The following is an 18,208-nucleotide window of genomic DNA, read 5'->3' as shown; positions in this document are numbered from 1 at the left end:
TACTAAGTTATTAAATGTGTGTTATGACCTAAGCTATTCAAACTTGTTTGAGAAGGAAGAAGAGAATTTCTTTACAGTGGTATTATTTTATTTTTATTTAAATTTTATAGGTATATTTTGATCTTTTTATTATCATTACAACGACTTGTACGTTGAAATATAAAGATTCACTAGAGAGTTTTGCGGATTTTCTAATGCTCCTTAGAGTGTCATTTAAAGAAAACAGGGGAAGGTCACGCGTGTTAATTTCCCTGTTTTGTGGCTTGTTTACTTTTCAGTAGAGTGAAGCTGACACATGTAAATGTCTGCCTTATAGTCTTTCCAGGCTGCCCAAAGGCCTAGTATTTCTGAGGACTAACAACTTTAATAGTTTTCCCAAAAGATTATTATAAAAAAAATAACTTTATCTGAAAAAAAATATTATTTTGAAGGAAAAAAAAAAGAATTAGAAAAGTAGAAAAAACTCTTAATCTTGGCATATAATAGTAACTTTGTAATTTTTTTTTTTATTGTTCATATTCTCACAGACAGCTATAATTTTCTCCTAGTACTTCTATTTGTTCTTTTTTCTTAATTTTACACAGAGGAATATTTTCAGCCCTAGTATTTAAGCAGTATATATGTTACTAAAAATAAAAAGGTAGTCTCTTTTTCTTTACAAACTTTACTCATAGAATTGTAGAGATTGGAATAGACCTTTGAGAGTCATCTATCCCAGATTTCTGCTCAAAGTGTGTCCATTGAGAATAGGTTGCTCAGTGCCTTGTCTGCTTGAGTTTTGAAAATTTCCAAGGATGAAGAGTTCTTAGTATCTCTGTGCAACCTGTTCCATCTTCATGGTCAGTTTTCTTCTACTTATATTGAGCCAATATTTCCTCTCTTCCAAGCTGTGCCTGTTGCTTCTTGTCCTATTCCAATGCAGCAGCAGGGAGTGTTTGGTTCTATCATTGCCATAACACTCTCCATTGACAGCAGTAAGGTACTTCTTTATCCTCACGAACAAATCATGTTTTCTCACATATCCTGTCCTACAATGCTGTTTTACTAGTACTGAGGAACACAGAACTGGACATGATGCTCTATATATGATCTCAGAATTGTCCAATAGAAGAGAAAAATCACTTCCTTCAACCTGCTGGCTATAGACGAGTGTCTGGATGACCTCCAGTGCACGCTGCTGACTCTTGTTCACAAAAGGGTTTTCTGGTTAGTCATTTTGAACCCTTCAACTGCAACTTATAGATGCAAGACTTTGCCTTTGCCTTTGTTGAACTTCATGACGTACCAGCTAATCATTTCATCACAGAAGGCAGTCTGGTTTGGTCAAGCATGATTTTCACTTGGGAAATATGCTCTAGCCAATCATATTATTGTTTTATCAAAAAATTACTTCCGGGATTTGGTGCATAATCTTCTCAGGATCCAAGATTAAACTGGTCACCATGTAGTTTTCCAGATCATCCTTCTTTCCAGTCCTGAAGATATGTGCAATACTAGCTCTTTCCAGAGCTAAGGAACATTTCATTTCCTGTGACTTTTCAAAAATCATGGAAAACAGCCTTGTAATGGCATTGGTCACCTCTCTCAGTACAGATGGGTACATCCCACCTGTTTCCACAGGCCTATATTTGTCCTGATGATTTAAAAGCATTGCTTACTTGTTTTTTTACTTGATTTTCTGCAATGCTTTATTTCTTTTATTTGGAAGGAAATACCTTTGAGTGGTCTGTCCCCCTGCCCCAAGCCTTAAATACCAGTGGAGTCGTGATGGTTGCATCCAGCTTATGCTGGACTTTGGAAGATAGATGGCAACGTCATAACCAAGAGCTGTCTGGAATGGTGACAGAAGTCTTGCTGGTATGCAAATATGATCGTGAGTCAATCATCCTGCTCTGTAAATTGTGGACAGCACAGGGCCTATTGAGGTCTCCTGAATGTCAGCAGGCTGTATGCCAAGATCTACTGTGGAGTAGGGATGTCTCTCCACGTTACTCCTCAAGGCTGAGAGATTACTTGCTGTAACAGATCCTCACTAAGTGACAATAAGTGCACTGAAACTTGAAAATATTAACTAAGTGATAAAAGAGTTGTTGTGCAAATATAATCTTTTCGACATAAAACATTGACCAATTCTGGGGCCAAATCTGACTCCAGCCACACCTAAGCCCTTCTCTGAGAAGGAGTTTGGAAAGCAAGGGGGGCTGTTCTGAGCCTCATGACTCAGTGAAAGGGTGTGCCTGGCAGTTCTGTCTGATCCTGTCCTCTATGCAGTAAATAATCAAGTGTACCTTGCCATCAAATCTTGTTAAATCGCTGTTGCGTTTATCATTGGAAGTTATTAAGCCACTGTTTTGTTTTCATTGAATTCATTGTTACTTCTCTTACAAGTTAAGTGCATCCTTCTTATTTTATCCACAACCCTTTGGAAACTTGGAAGTCAGAGACAAGGACTGACCAGCGAAAACTGATGGGGGGCGTAACCGATATAAAGAAGAAAACACCACTAAGTATCTGTCTTTCTAGTGTCCTTTCTCACTACATAACTCTACTGAGTTGTGGACCGAAATTTTTCTTAGTTTTTTTGGGAGGGTTCTGGTTTGTTTTTTTTTTTTTTTTTGGCTAATAAACTTACAGAATCCCTTCTTGTTAACTCATGTATTCCTTGCTAGCTTCAAGTCCAAGTGAGATTTTGACTTTATAATTCCATCCCTGCATTCCCAGGTATTGTATCTGTAGCATTCCTCAGTAGATTCCATTTCCTGTATATTTTCTTTTTCTGTGTACTTATCTGTTTCTCCATGCCAGTCTTCTGCTACTCTGGCTGGACTGAATATTGGAAAAGACTGCTCTTGAAGAGCCTGAAGAAATTGTTTTTCCAAGATCAACCAGTTCAGCTTGGACCCCATGCCCTTCAGGGAAGATTCACAAGTCATTCTACCAAGGACATTATTGAAGAAGGCCAAATTTCACTTCCTTGAAACCCCGTGGGTTTGATTCTGCCACTTATCTTGGTAACTTCACAAGAGATGTTAAAATTCACCATGTCACGCTTGCTTCACATCCTCAATAAGTTTTTCCTTGTTTGCAATTGTTATGTCAAGAAGAACATCTCCCCTGTCTGCTTATTCATGTCAAGCCATGTCAAGACAGCCCCATTTCCTCATCTTCCTGAGCTGTCCTCCTAGGAAACCTGTAACTATCTATTACAGCACCCAGTCAAGTGACTTAATTACAGGACCTATCTGCAGTTCCAAAGTGTTTGTAGTTCTGCAGCTGTGCATGGACTTGTAATTCTTCATTTGCTTCCTCAGCTGTGTGAATTACTGTGCAGGCAGAATGTAGCATACAATCACTATGTAACAGAAAGAAATACTCTAAGTTATGATGCACATTATAGTCTTTATTCCCACAAAGATAAACTCTTCAAAACATTATGTTTCCCTACAGTCAGGCATCAGCTACTGCATTAAAAATGACTTTTAGATAAATGTAACAGATATTTTTTTGCCTGCACGTAGATTTTTATTTTCCCCTATTTCTCTATCTTTGTATATTTGATTCAGAAAAATGTTAGACTAGACACAGACACTACAATTTCAGATCGGTAGAGTCTGAAGCCTGAACTGTACATTTATGCTAAGTATGACAAATGCAGATTATTCTCGGGAGAAAGACATCCATGCTGAGATTCTCAACTCTTTTAAACTACTATTTTTACTGAAAACTATTGTTAAATTTTGTGGAAGCAGCAGTTGAAATGTTCATTTTTTAGTTGATTAGGTGATGGAATAGGGGAATGTAAATACAGTATCACTAAACATATTTTCTAACTTTTGTAATATTATATATTACAACTCTATCATTGCAGAGATCTGATTTGTAAATAACATTTTTTGTAGCACTATTTTAGTAAATCTTTTTATTAAGACTACTGAAGATTTGTGCCATTTTTTCCTCAGAAAACATTGATTTTTAGAATCCCATATTTGGTTGAGATTTGAAATGTAAAAAAAAAAAAAGTAAAAAAATCTGAACTTTTCAGTACTTTCAGATGACCTATAAGAACACTAAATTATACTTGACAATTGAGGCATGTGATGACAACAACTGATGACCTTGATTTATAAATTCTTGAAATAGCCCTTCTCACCTCAGTATTTCTACCCATCTTAAGGACAACGAGTTTGTCCATGAACAAGATCAGTGACACGTTTAAATAGGTAAATAGGATAAAGATTGTTGTTGAGGAAGCATTTCTGATAAAATATATCACCACTATAGCAAAGCATTGTTATATACAAATAAATATCAACTGATCTTTCCCTGCCTCACCATGGATCCTTCCTGCAAAATGGTGCAATATTGTTTTTACCTGTTTGTTATTTTGACCCATCACATAACTTCCAACACTACATATCAGTGTCTGAATGTAGGTATCAGCAGGAGCTCTCCTAGGTTCTTCCAGAAGATATAAATTTATGTTTAAATACAGTCTTTAATATGTCTCTGCTTCCTGCAGCCCAAGATACATACACTAGAGACAGATTTCTATTCACCTAAATGTAAAGACATATGTTCGGATACATGTACTCCAGATTAGTAGGAAAGACAAATGATGGACAGCTTCAAAGCTCCTTCTTTATGTTGATGTAGGATGATGTACTTTAAGGCAGCATTTATCCTTCTTTATTTATCACAGAGACAATCTAGACAACTAAATAGTGCTAAAACTAGCCACAAGAGAGAGTAAAGTCAGATGAAATTAATCCTACTACCATTGTCTGAAAGAGTAGATAAGAATCAAGGAAAAGAATAGGTAACTACAGAAAAAAAACTCCACTTTGTGCAAACACCCCGTGATAGATAGATGGATCTTTTCAGGTATCTCAACTTTAGTAACATGTTAAAGAAATAAAAATAGCAAAATGGTAGATTCTGATTTATGGCAATATAAAAATCAATAATAAATGCATTTTGTCTCATAACTACGGAACAAATCTGGGAAAATTCAGAAATCTTAGAGGGACAAAATTTCAAATAAGCCTCATAAAAAATATAGGTACCTAAAGATTAGTGAAAAAAAATCATTTAGAACAGGCCACCTGAATCACTTTGATTTCTTCAGTAGTATCACTACAGTGGATTTTCCTTTCATTAACTACCATAGCGAGCTAAATTCATCCTTTCTGGGGACATGAAGGAACTCCTTCCTCTGAAATGCAAAGCAAAGGGAAATCTTTACCCTTTAATCGCTTTTTGGAGATTCTGAACAACTAGTAGCTAATATAGCTGTCTCCTATGCACATATTTTCATGGACCTCCAAGATTACTTAAATGTGAAACAGCTTGTAGAAGGAGATATTTTCTTCATTATTCAATTCTGTCAGTGTTTTAAGTTTAAGGTCTATCTATTCTATCATATAGAATGATATCGTATGAAACAGCCTGGGTGAATGTTATTCTTCATCAGCCTTTAACTTTTAATCTGCTAAAAACTGTAATATTTAAGAGAGGTTCACAATCAAATAATGATATAGATATAAAATGTTATATATTCTGCTTAAAAAGTGCTTAAGAGAAAACAGATGTAAATGTGAATGTGCCTGAAAATATACTTTCTAAAAGAAGAACAAGGTGCTGAAAATAAACATAACACTTCCTTTATTTGAATTCTGCTTTCTTAGCATAAAAAAGTTAATTTTGACTCAAACATTTCTTTGGATTATTATGTATATCTGACTTGATAACAAAAACAGTACCATCTGACCTCAGTAATTCTATATCTATTGAAAGAATAAGTTGTCCTGAAAACTATTTCAATCTTTTGGAAGAGAGCAATGAGAAGACAAGACTTCAGGAAAGAAAGGAGTAATTTGTTTCATTTTAGACTACCTCTAGTCTGGTCCTACAACTAAACACTTATTAACAATTTAAGTGTTTGAGGTACACACTGGAAGAACTTCTTCCAAAGAGGTTTCTTCCAAAAATAACTACATTGTTATTCTCAAAGTGGAAGCAAAGTATAATAATGTTACAGTCTAATACTCTCTGACCAGATTCTTCTAGAATTCTGAATGAGAAATCTGTAATGCTTGATATCAAATTAATCAATAATATCAAATTAAGCATTAATATCAAATTAAGCATTACATATAAAATTTACTTATTTGAAGATATTTGATATTATGTGGAATTTTTTATTTGGTAGAATGATACAAAATATACTGACAACACAATAAAAATTTAAATGTCCCAAAATGTAGCAAATGCAGTACAGAGTTCAATATCAACACCAATGTGGTTCCTATTACGAGTCACTGTCATGAGTTTGGGCATCCCCAGTCTCCGTGAAGGAATATGTTGGTTGAAGACAGCTCAAGCCCATTGCTCTCTTTGAAATTCTTCTTGGTTTTGTTTAGCTTTTACACTCTGTGTTGGACTGAGCCATTGTATGAAATTCCCCCATATTCCTCTGCCTAACTCAGGGAGACTTCCACAGTTCAATTCAAGGTAAAAAATTTACGTGAATAGATGATCCAATTAACTGTGATATAGTCAATCGATCCACCTAACTGACAGCTGTTTATCTAAAATAAAGGCCACTCTTTTTGGTCCCCTGAGATAAAGCCAGTTTACTTTTCAACAGGCATGATCATTCACACCCAATGTTATTCCCTGAGCTTCATGGGCACATTACCCTTGCCCATCTCCACTGAGACTTTTTCCATAGTAGGGGTTTATTGTTCAGTCACAGATAAGAGCTGATTATTAAATTTTGAAGTTCTCACCTGTTCAGAACTGGAACTTAGACAGAGATGTACCCAAAACTTAGTTGCGTGGTTTTCAAAGTACTAAAAATTATTCTCATATCCATGTAATAAATACGTGCTTTTATCAAAGTAATCTAAAGATGGTAAAATCTAATCTACACAGATTTATTTCATACACTGACTTTAGAAAACCACTGTTTTGTGAGTCAGTGCTACCTACCTAGTTTTCAGACATTCTTGTTCTATTTAGTAAGAAGATCTGATTAAATTCTGTCCTTTAACTCCAGCAAATTCCTGATCTGTATTTTAACCGTATTTCATGAGCTGAGAAGCACAAATGATTTCTTCACTTTTTCTGAAAAGCTCCTTGCTTAGCCATAAAAGGAGTAAACTCATAAGTAATGCTCACTGTTTATGGAAATACCAGCTTCCTATCGCTACTTACAAGCATCTGTAACTTGTAGATGTTCTATATACTCTTTCTTTGCCAGACAGATATCTTCTCCTAGTTGTTTATATGTCACTACTTGTTTGAAAATTCAAACAGATTTGTAAACAGTTTTGCTAGCACTCACTTATTGAGCCTAGCAGATGAATTTGTCACAAATATGAACAGATAAAACAGGGTCATTACCCAAGCAAATGGAACATCGCAGGACTTAAATAGACTTTTCTTCTTTTTTTGTACACAAAAAATAACTGGATACTTTTTTTTGCACACAGATAATACTTAACTTGCTCACAAGTCTAGCCTATAATTTCATTTTAGAGAAACAAACTAAAAAAGTTTTAATTTCTCAGGAGTTATTTTTTCCCCTCCGAAACAGATTATGTGCAATGCCTTTTGAGAAATTAGTGTGTAAAGTTGCAGAGAAAGCCCAAATGAAGTAATTTAGAGATAGTAATTACCTCCAGATTATTGTTATTGTAGTTCTTACCACACACCATGAAGCAGAAAATAAGAGTCTCTGACTCATAGAATGCTTGAAAGATATTACAAACATTCCCCACAGTGAACCTCTGTGTGTGTCACCTCATTGACAAAATTAGTAAACAGATAATAGCAATTATCTAAGCATGGTTTAGGAAGTAATGGCAATTTTTAAAGGATATTTTTATACATAAATGCACATTTACGCATACTTATAATTGATGTCTTAACTATATTTCAGTTAGAACTCTTTATAGGTTTACAGGGCCTATGTAGTTTTAGATGAAGAATACTGCCTAAGGAGTTGAATCACTTTAGTAGCTTGTACATTCCATATTTCAATGGTAATCTGCAGACTACAAGTTTGGTGCAGCGAGAAAGAATGGATGTTAAATACACCAAGTGAATCAAGAAAAACACAAAAAAAGTCCATCTTCATTAAATTTTTCCAAGTCTGCAGATAAAACCTGAATCAGATCAGTGTAAAAGTTCTAGGATATTTTAATGTATTCCCTCTTTCCTTTCCACCAACATTAATTTCCTTCCATTCTATTTGTCTTTTCGTTCTGTCCTCACTATCACTTATCAAGAGAATTTGACCCTGAAGTACTACACTCTTCACAAACAGTGAAGAAAGAAATGATCTAAAATAACCTTGCCCTGTTATATTATTTTTATTTCTACTAATTTTAATTGAACTCTTTTTAGAAATTGCATGCTATTTTTATTATTCACTAAGTTGTAAAGATTTTATTTCATTTAGTGGAAAGGAAAACAATGCAAATGCAAGAGTATATGAAATGTAGCAGTAGCTTTTTTTTACTACTTGCTGTAAAATCTTTTTCTATATTTTGATTCTTCCACCTTGTTATAACCGATTACTTTACTAATTTTTTTTGTAAAGAAGGGCTGATATTCCTAACATCCCATCAGCGCAACCAATTTCAGTAAATTAATTACCTAATTAACTTAATCACTGAATATCAGATACTCAGAGAAACAAGTTTTGCACAATTAATACAAACATAAAAATAAACTACAATTATTATACATTAATTCTCAAACCAAATACAACACTGTACAGATCACCCTTTCCAGATGCATTAATCCGGAAATTTGATACTGCACAGTGTTTCACAGAGAAAGCTTCAATATTTCTTTTCATTAAATGTAAAGCAAAAAATGCCACCTTTTCAAGATATATTTTTTTCAAGAGGAATTGCCAATAACATCATTTTAAAAACAGTCAGTCCTGTACAGCATTAGCTGCCTTCTCTCTGAACAGTTGCAGATCTCATGACAATTGTTTTCTTGCCACCATTTCCCATTTTCTAATTTGGATTAGCAAATAGATTTCATATAAATGTCATGGCTACTTGAGTTGAAAGATACAGATGAGAAATTTATAATGGAAGATGTATAACGCCCAGTGAGACGTACCCAAATAGATGTTATTCAGCTGACATAGCATTGATATTAGTATAAAACTGATGAAAAATTAAAAATCCAGATTTATTGTGACCAGCTAATACCATATTTGAAGAAATTTTTGGATTAATACAGCATGAAAACAACTATTTTGTTGACAAGCTCTTAATTTTACCTCTGTACAAAGTACTTATTCTGTGGAGATATATTTTCTTTTCAGAAAAAAAAGAAAAGAAATTGCCGTTAAATACTTCTTAATCAGATCTCTTCAAGAGCAAATCTATTGGCATTGCATGGCAAGGTTTTGACATTTGGAGGGTTACAGAGATGGCTTCTGTGAGAAGCTGCTAGAAGCTTCCTATATGTTGTATAGAGCAAATGCTAGTTATCCAGGACAGACCTGCCACTGGCCAGGGTCGAGTGGATCAGCGCTGGTGGTTGCACTTCTGTGATAATGTATTTAAAAAGGGGTAAAAACTATTGCACAACAGCAGCTGGAAGAGAGGAGTGAGAACGTGTGAGAGAAATAACTATGCAGACACCAGTCAGTGAAGAAGGAGAGGGAGAAGCAGAGATTTCCCTGCAGTCCACGGTGAAGACAGTGGTCAGGCAGACTGTCCCCATGCAGCGCATGGAAGTTAACTACGGAGCAGTTATCCACTTTCAGGCTGTGGAGTACCTCACATTGGAGCAGATGAATGTGCCTGAAGGAGGATGTGACCTCATGGAGACCCCACACTGGAGCAGGCTTCTGGCAGGACCTGTGATGCTATGGAGAAAGGAGCCTACGCTGGAGTAAGTCTCCTGTCAGGACTTGTGACCTCATGTAGGACCCATGCTGGAGCAGTATGTCTCTGGTTGACTGCACCCTACGGAAAGAACCTCTGTTGGAGAAGTTCATGGAGGACTGTCTCCCATTGGAGGGAACCTTCACTGCAGCAGTGGAAGAGTGTGAGGAAGGAGTTGCAGAGACAACACATAGTGAACTGACTGCAGCCTCTTTTCCCCATTCCCCCGCATCACTTTTGTGGAAGAGCTAGAGAAACTGGGAGTGAAGTTGACCTCAGGGAGAAGGGAGAGGTTGGGTGAAAGTGTTTTAAGATTTGGGTTTTATTTCCCATTATCCTACTCTGATGTGAACAGTAATAAATCTAATTAGTTTCCCCCCAGTCAAGTTTGCTTTGCCCGTGGTGATAATTGCTGAGTGATATCTCCCTGTCCTTATCCTGGCCTATAAACCTTGTGTTTTCTCTCCATTGTCCAGATGAAGAGGGGGAGTGATAGAGCAGCTTGGTAAGCACCTGGTGACTGGACAGGGTTAACCCACCACAACAAGATTTTACACTGGATGTGTTAAAAAACCAGCAAAATTCTAACTGTGTGATTGTCAACATTTTCACACTGTCCTAACTTTTTTCCAAGAATGGTCAGTGACTGCTCTGTTGCAGTTTCAAATAAATAAGTGTAAGGATTCTACTGAGCATCTTTCAAACAGGCTGAACCCAGAGAAAGGCAGGAAGTGGAAACATCACTGAAAAGCACTGACTGCTTTCACATATCCTATTTTTTGAGCTTCACAAGCAGCAGCCTTTCCATCAGGTAGTTGTACAGTTTAGAGTTGTTTGAATCATGAAGACCAGAGGCACATCTAAGGTGCAAAATTCTACAGGTGTCTAATGCTACGTTTCCTTCCCAAAGTTTGAATTAAAAATAAGGTGCTAAATCCTCAAAATCACACAGATATCTAATGCTACGTTTCCTTCCTAAAGTTTGAATTAAATCACTGTATGGTCAGTTAGGTAAATATGGAGATATCTAAGATCTTTAGTCACCAAAAGGTTTATATTTGCAGAATTTGATGGTTTGTTTGGCATTGTCAGAACATCTATTAGAAGAATTGCAAAGGCTGCACTCAGCCAACTGAGGCCTCAGTCCTTTTTCTGTCTCCACTGCTAAATGAGACAGGCTACCTAAATTCCAAACAGCTCTTGGAAATTCTTGCTTACATACCTCCTGATGTTTCCGAGTCAATAAGGTTCTTTTTTTCTTTTCCAGCCTTTCCGTATCCCCTAGCTGAACTTTATTCTTTGCATAAATACATACCAGAGAAGGAATGGGCACAGGATATGGCTTATTGACTAAAACACTGATAATTGATTCATGTAAAAATAATAGGAATATAGTGATTTTTTTGTAGTAGTAACAGCAGTAGTAATGCTATTTAGTTCTTGGTTTCAACCACAGATGTCTCCACTGTATATTTGTGAAAGTGTAAGTATTTCTTAAATACCTGTAAAAGCATTTAAAAATATTTCATTTTTTTATAATACGTTGAAGGTATTAATTGCTATTACTGATTTTTTTTTTTCTGTATTGTACTAATTAAATACATGAGCAAATACTTACGGGTTACTTTGAATCTACTGTATTACAGTAACATTACACCTCTCAGCACATGAGAAATGCTAGTCATCTTTGTAACTGCATCCATCTTAAGAAGTTATTGGCTCAGCTGACATCTGACAAGTGGTGAAAGCTCAATAAGGTGATCAGGGGTCCATAGTTCTATGCAGAGTATCTGATCTTACCAGCAGTGACCAGTTCAATATACAGATAAAACCAGACAAGAGTCAGGAAGATTTGTAGCAAAAATTCAACATTTATCTATCTGTCTATCTATCTATTTATCTATCTGTGTAATGTAGACCTGATAAAATAGTATGCCAACACACAATGCACATACATACAGATGACAACAAAATGATTTATAGTTTTAGAATGGATGAAGTCACAGGAAAAGCAAGTTCAACAGAATTAAATAAAAAAATGCTTATAAAGAAAGAGTCTAACACATGCAGTAATATTTAAAGCAATTTGCTAGTGGCATGCCTGGCACTCTAAATGTTCTTCACTTTAAATTTAAACAAAAAGTTGAGTTCTCTAGCACATTTCTAAATTGCCCAGACTTCAACTTAATGTAGTCTTCTTAATGTCTTTATTTCCAAAACCAGCACTCACATCTGCTTTGTTTCCTTTGTTTATTGAAATGAAAGGCAACTTATTTATCTTATTGAAATTTTAGCTTGATGTTATGAAATTGATAATTTTCAATTTAAAAGTATTTCCATACATTTAGAAGTTCTTCCTCTACAGTAATTATCCATGAGAATAGAGATAGGAATACAGCAGGTCTTTTAAGACATAATGAAAACATTACAGAGATTTCAGCCTAACTTTCCTACCTTATTCAAAGCCCAGTTTACATGGACTTATTTAACTTTCTTCAGTTATAAAATCTTCACAAGACAGTTGCAGCTGGCTCAGAAGAAAGACTGTTAAACTTAATAGAAGATTATTGAGTTTTTAAATGTATATTTAATTTAGTATGTATAAAAAGCATAATTATACAAAAAACAATCCTTGCTTTATCACTGCAGTAAGAATCAGTCAAACTCACATGTAAGTCAACGCCAAAATGATGCTAAATTTCAGGCAAAAATACTGTGCAACAGCTTATTAAGCAATCATTTGAATGACTCCTTCTGCAGATCAAGGAAAAAAAAAACGAAAAAAAGATGTTCTCTAAATTGTTCTGCAGAAATATGTGCTGATTTAAATGAATTACTATGTCATTAACAGTTTTGTAGTTGTCTTATTCATTATGCTAGGATGATGTAATATGTAACATACTGAGGTGTTAGCAAAGCACACATTAAGTAGAAATAATATTAATAGCTCTAGGATTTATACATAAAAAAACCCAAGTAGTATGACAGATAATATTCTTATAATTTTGAAAGAGGAATTTTAGGAATTTTCAGAAGTGCTACCACTGCAGTTATTCCCCTTCATGTCTTTCTCCATAAAAGGACAGAAAAACCAAGCAGTCTCCTCTATTGTATATATCCAGTCATATCTTTATTGAATTAATTAGATGTTTATGAACAGTAGTTCTTTAGGGAAGAGTATATTAATTTTGGTATGACAGTTATTTACTTTTGTTCTGTGTTTATGTACTTGGTGGGTGATAACAAATATTCCATTCTGCATTATCTCGTCAGCTCAGCTTGCTGGAGAGCATTTTGATAAGGTAAACCAACAATGAAACTGAGTTTAAATTAAGATTTCTAGCATAATGAAACTCAATATTCACAGCTCTATTCCACAGTTGAGATCTCACTCTCATTGTAGTACAATTAAACTGAGGTAGGCGTACTATATTCATATGCTGTACAATACTGAATATTCTCATGGAATTGTTTTTAAAACTGAGAAAGCAAACAAGCAGTGAAACTGAGCTGATGCTAGATATTACCTTAAATACAAACTTTTTCAAAGGTATTTCTTTTGGCATCGCAGACAATGTTGAACTTGCAGACCACAAGCTTTTTTAATGTATTATTGAGGAAAAATTAAAAATAAAATTTAAAATATGGTTGTGCTATGAATCTCATCTTCAAAAATGTACATTCCCACAGGAGTGAGGTACATAATGCAGACTGACACTTACTGGTGTGTACGTAGTATCCAACAATGAACTCTGATTATGACGGAGTTATTTCACACTGTTTATACATCTTACTGCTAATGTTCCATATGAATTTATTTTTAAATTCCAGAATGGGATTTAAGAGATTTGTTTTTATTTTGCAGTGAGATGAATGATGTGTGATGATTTTGGGCTAATCCCTTCGAGCCCAGAACAATCAAAACAGGCACAGAAGTCCAGGGATCAGTTCATGCCTAGGTCTTTAGCAACAAAAATTGAACATTTAAAACATGGTTTTGAATGTATTTAGACATTAATGTTTACATGTGTATCTACCCAAGAGGGTGTTACTCTAATTCTTGCTTTTCTCCTGCAATGCATGGGTTTGAATAACAGAGACTTTGACAGTGAATTTGCTCTGTCACCACTTCAGGCTCAGATAAATGCCTCAGTATTTGTCTTATGCTGATACTTATGCAATGCAAACTCCATACTTAATCCACTGAAAAGTCTTAATTGACAGTCAAACTTAAATTTCATCCTGTGAGTGTTGAGCCTAACACAAATATAACACAATAGGAAGTATTGCAATTATTCTAAAATATGTTTTGAGACTTAAATGCTGAAAATGTTGACAGAAGTAAAGAAACAGATACATTTATATAGTAGCATACATACCCAGTACATGCTCACAAAGCCACTTTTTTGCTCGTATTTCCTTCCTACTGATTTATGTTCTAAGAATTACTGCAGAGCTTACTGTTGAATTCAGGTAGATCCATTATTTTATTTTTCCTTACCATTGTAGTGAACAGCAGGTCTTCCAACTCTGAAGATGCAAATCAGAAGATTTACAAAGTGGATATATTTTTTGTTTATCTAAAATAACGCATATCTCCTGTTATGTTGTTTGGTGCATCACACTCATAAATTAAGATATGAAGGACTGAAGGGTGAACTTCTCTTACATCTTCTTTACTAACATGTAATTGAAAATTTCACATATGAGCTACTGTAGGCAGGTTTTCTCACACTAGTTTTGTTCTTTTCTAGACTACATATTCATAATAGCTCTTAAAGGTTAGGTCACAAGAATTATATTAAATGTAGAAAAAATATCTGTCTCGGCCCCTAAGCAACACTCTGATCTCGTCTCTGCAGATAGATATATTACAGTACATTTTCTTCAGACACAGAGAGAACAGACCAAACTATTTGGAAATTCAAACAAGAAAAATAGAGCTCAGAAAGCTTAGGATCAGCCATTAAATTATAGATACTGCAGATTACTTTGTATAATCAATCTGAGCGTCCTGTAGTGGGTAAAATACTGTAAATATTTAATAATACGAAAAAGAAGTCTTTTCTTCTTGTGTAACAAACTTGTTTTACTGTACTTGAAAAAAAACAGTTCTTTCTTTTTAACTTGAATTCTGTTTTCCAGCGTGATAAGTAGAGGAGTATAGTACTGCAGTGCAAATTATTTAAGGTTTTATAGAATGCAATTGCGTCTAAAAAAATACTGGTTCAGTCCGACATGCGATAGCTTCATTTTTACTCCAGTGAAATAATTTAATTCATAAAGTCCTCCAAAACACTGACTCACTTTCTTTTTCCAGTTCTCTAGCCAAACTCATGCCAGTCCCGGCTCCGACTAATGTACTTATTATTTGCAAGAGTCTGTCAATGGCAGATTTTTCTTTCAAACAGCACCAATAGAGTCTCACATTCTGACTTAAGAGTGTTTTGGCAGTACCATAAAAACATGCAGTCATCAAACGTCATTAAGAATTATTCAGCTCTTACCTTATATATCAAGTAGTTTTCTTTGCCTTTGTTGCCAAGCATCCAGTCATTTTGTTGTCCTCTAATTAAAGTTCCTTCCTGTGTGTATCCATTTACCCTTTGTGAGGCACTGGAGAGATGAAATGAAAAAGAATAAACAAACCCAGAAATACATGTTAAGACAGCCCAATTAAAGTACTGTAAGGCTTGAATCTCATATCCTCTGCAGGAACAGAGAACAGCCAGCTCTTAACAGTCTCTAAATCTAAAGTACAGGAGTTGTTAGTTTCTGTTTTGAAACTAACTTTCCTCTCAACAGAAGCCTTGTTTTAGTAACTAGTATTTCTATTACACAAAGAAACTACATCTACATCAAAGAAACCCTAACCAAGGATTGAGCCTGATGTGAGACATCAGTGGACAAGCAATGCAGAAGTGCTGATTGTGGAACAAGACTCAGCTCAGCCTGACCAGCAACAGGGTAAAGGAAGCTTTACAGGCAAATCTAGCTAACTGGTTAACAAATATTTTGAACAGATTGCAAAGACAGTTTCGGTCAGCTGAAACGTAGTATACTCCTTCATCTGAATGACTTTGCTATTTTAGAATATGACTGAACAATGTAGCTTTCTTTGGTGGTAAAAATACAACTTTCTATGTGTTTATCCTATTACTGTCTTCACAGTGAAAAAACAGGTAAGAACATAAGCGCAACAGGATTGTATTATGGAGATTCATCTAATTTGTAGTATTTTCACAGTCACGATTCCAAATGTTCTTTGTCCATTTTTCTTTGTATTTGTACAGAAACAAAGAACTATAAGCAAAACATTCAGGTTCATGTATGTATATGCGGTTGTCTCCTTCTTCTCTCCCGACAAACAAAAAGTTTTGACTACATATTCTGAAAACTTGTTCAATGCTCAAGTTATAAAACAAAATAAATGAAAAACTTTGAAAAAGTACAGATAATGTTTCACTTAATTTCTTACATGAAGAGTTAGAATTCAACATGAAAAATGCAATTCTAATTATTTTCAAAGAGTCTGAAAAAATAATTGGAATCCTTTTGCTGTCATCTACATTCCATTTGTATTTAAATAAGAAAGGGAAAAAAGGATGTACAGTACTGTTTAATGTTTTCCAAAGGACTAGAGATAAAATCCCTTTACCATAAAAAATGCAAAAAAGCTTTCTTAATGACACAAGAATTTGTTTTCAAGCATATGTATAGGCAATCTATTTTCCTTAGGATAAAGCTTGTTAAGTTCCTTTGCTATATTATTGGACTGAAACAAGTAACCTAATTAGCTGAGGTACCTAACTAGTAATCATTCTAGGAAACTTGCATTTATCTCTGTGCTGCAGCTCCAATCTCAAATTAACAAATCTTTCTCCAGACCTCTCACAAGGCATTCAAAAGTAACTGGTGAGTTACTGAAAAGCATAGTGCAACCTTGGACTCTCTGAGCGACTGTCTGCAATATGAACCTTCATACAGGAGGTGGAATTAATGGCTGGAATGGATAAGCAGCCTTTATCATTATTCATGTCAGAAATTTAAAGAGCAAGTCCTTGACACCTTTCTTCAGGTCACAGTACTGTCTCAAAATCTAGCCAAAGATAATGAGGGACATCAGCAGAGTTGCACAGAACCATAATTCTGGTGAAACAGCTGAAAAACTAGCAGCATCGTGGAAGCTCATTGTACTGGTGAAGGAATGTCTTGTTGGTCCGGGAGAAGAAGAAACTAAATATGTATCAGAATTTTCTAATTGTCAGCTAAACTAGTTCACAAGTTTTTAATAAAAGCTGTGAAGAAAAGATCTTTACAGGTTTTTAACAAAACTGTGAAGAAAAGATCTTTTGGTAAAAGCAGATTTCGTGCCTTTTCATAAGTTCAATTAATTTTGTTATTTTAGTTTTCAAGTAATTAGATAAAACACCAGAAAAACATTAAAACAGAATCTAAACATACAACATAAAAAAAAAATCCACCATTTCAGATCACAGGACTTCAGGGACAAAACCCAGGAAAAAAAATATATGATAATAACTTTTTGTTTTATGATGAATTATAAACCAATAAGTCAGAATCTAACCACAAAACGACTTTCTTTCTTAACAGTGTGTACACATTTGTTCAAACTGAATTTTGTCCATTCTCAAGGTCATCAACTCATATTGCCAACTATTCACAAGTGGAAAGGGGCTGGGAAAGTATGTGATTTTATTTAGTAATATATTCAATAATATGATAATATATTGAATTAGAGCCAAAACAAGTAGAGATCTTTTACATAATCAAAGAAGATGCTCACTGTGCCACTGAAAACACAAAATCAGTGTATATTATTTTGTGTAATAAAATTAACAATTCAGCAATTTGCAGGTTATCACGAACATGAAAATCTGATGTTGATTATTTGGAGAAAGAGAGTGTGTAGGGGAGAACAAATATTTTTATTTTTTTTTTCAAATTGCTTTTGTGTTATTTTTTTGTCCATCTTCACACAGCTGAATACCTACCTACAGTTATCTCTACAGTTATCAGGCATAGGTGTGAATACATTTTTGAATATTTAAAATACTTTCTACTTTATTTTTGATAATTTGAAAAGTTATAGCAAAAAACACTATTTGGGGAACTTCAGAGCACGCTACTTTGCATTTTTATCAAGGCCTTACAATATTATGACTCCTTTATACACTCTAAATAATTTGAACTGGCTACCTTTCTCTTCTTAGCACAGTTAACTGACTACGGAAAAAAAACATTAAAAAAAAATCACTCTATTAATTTTC

This window comes from Cuculus canorus, chromosome 1 (assembly GCF_017976375.1).
Source record: "Cuculus canorus isolate bCucCan1 chromosome 1, bCucCan1.pri, whole genome shotgun sequence".
NCBI classification, from domain to species: domain Eukaryota; kingdom Metazoa; phylum Chordata; class Aves; order Cuculiformes; family Cuculidae; genus Cuculus; species Cuculus canorus.
The sequence above is the reverse complement of the archived record's forward strand: the minus strand, read 5'-3'. Positions refer to the sequence as shown.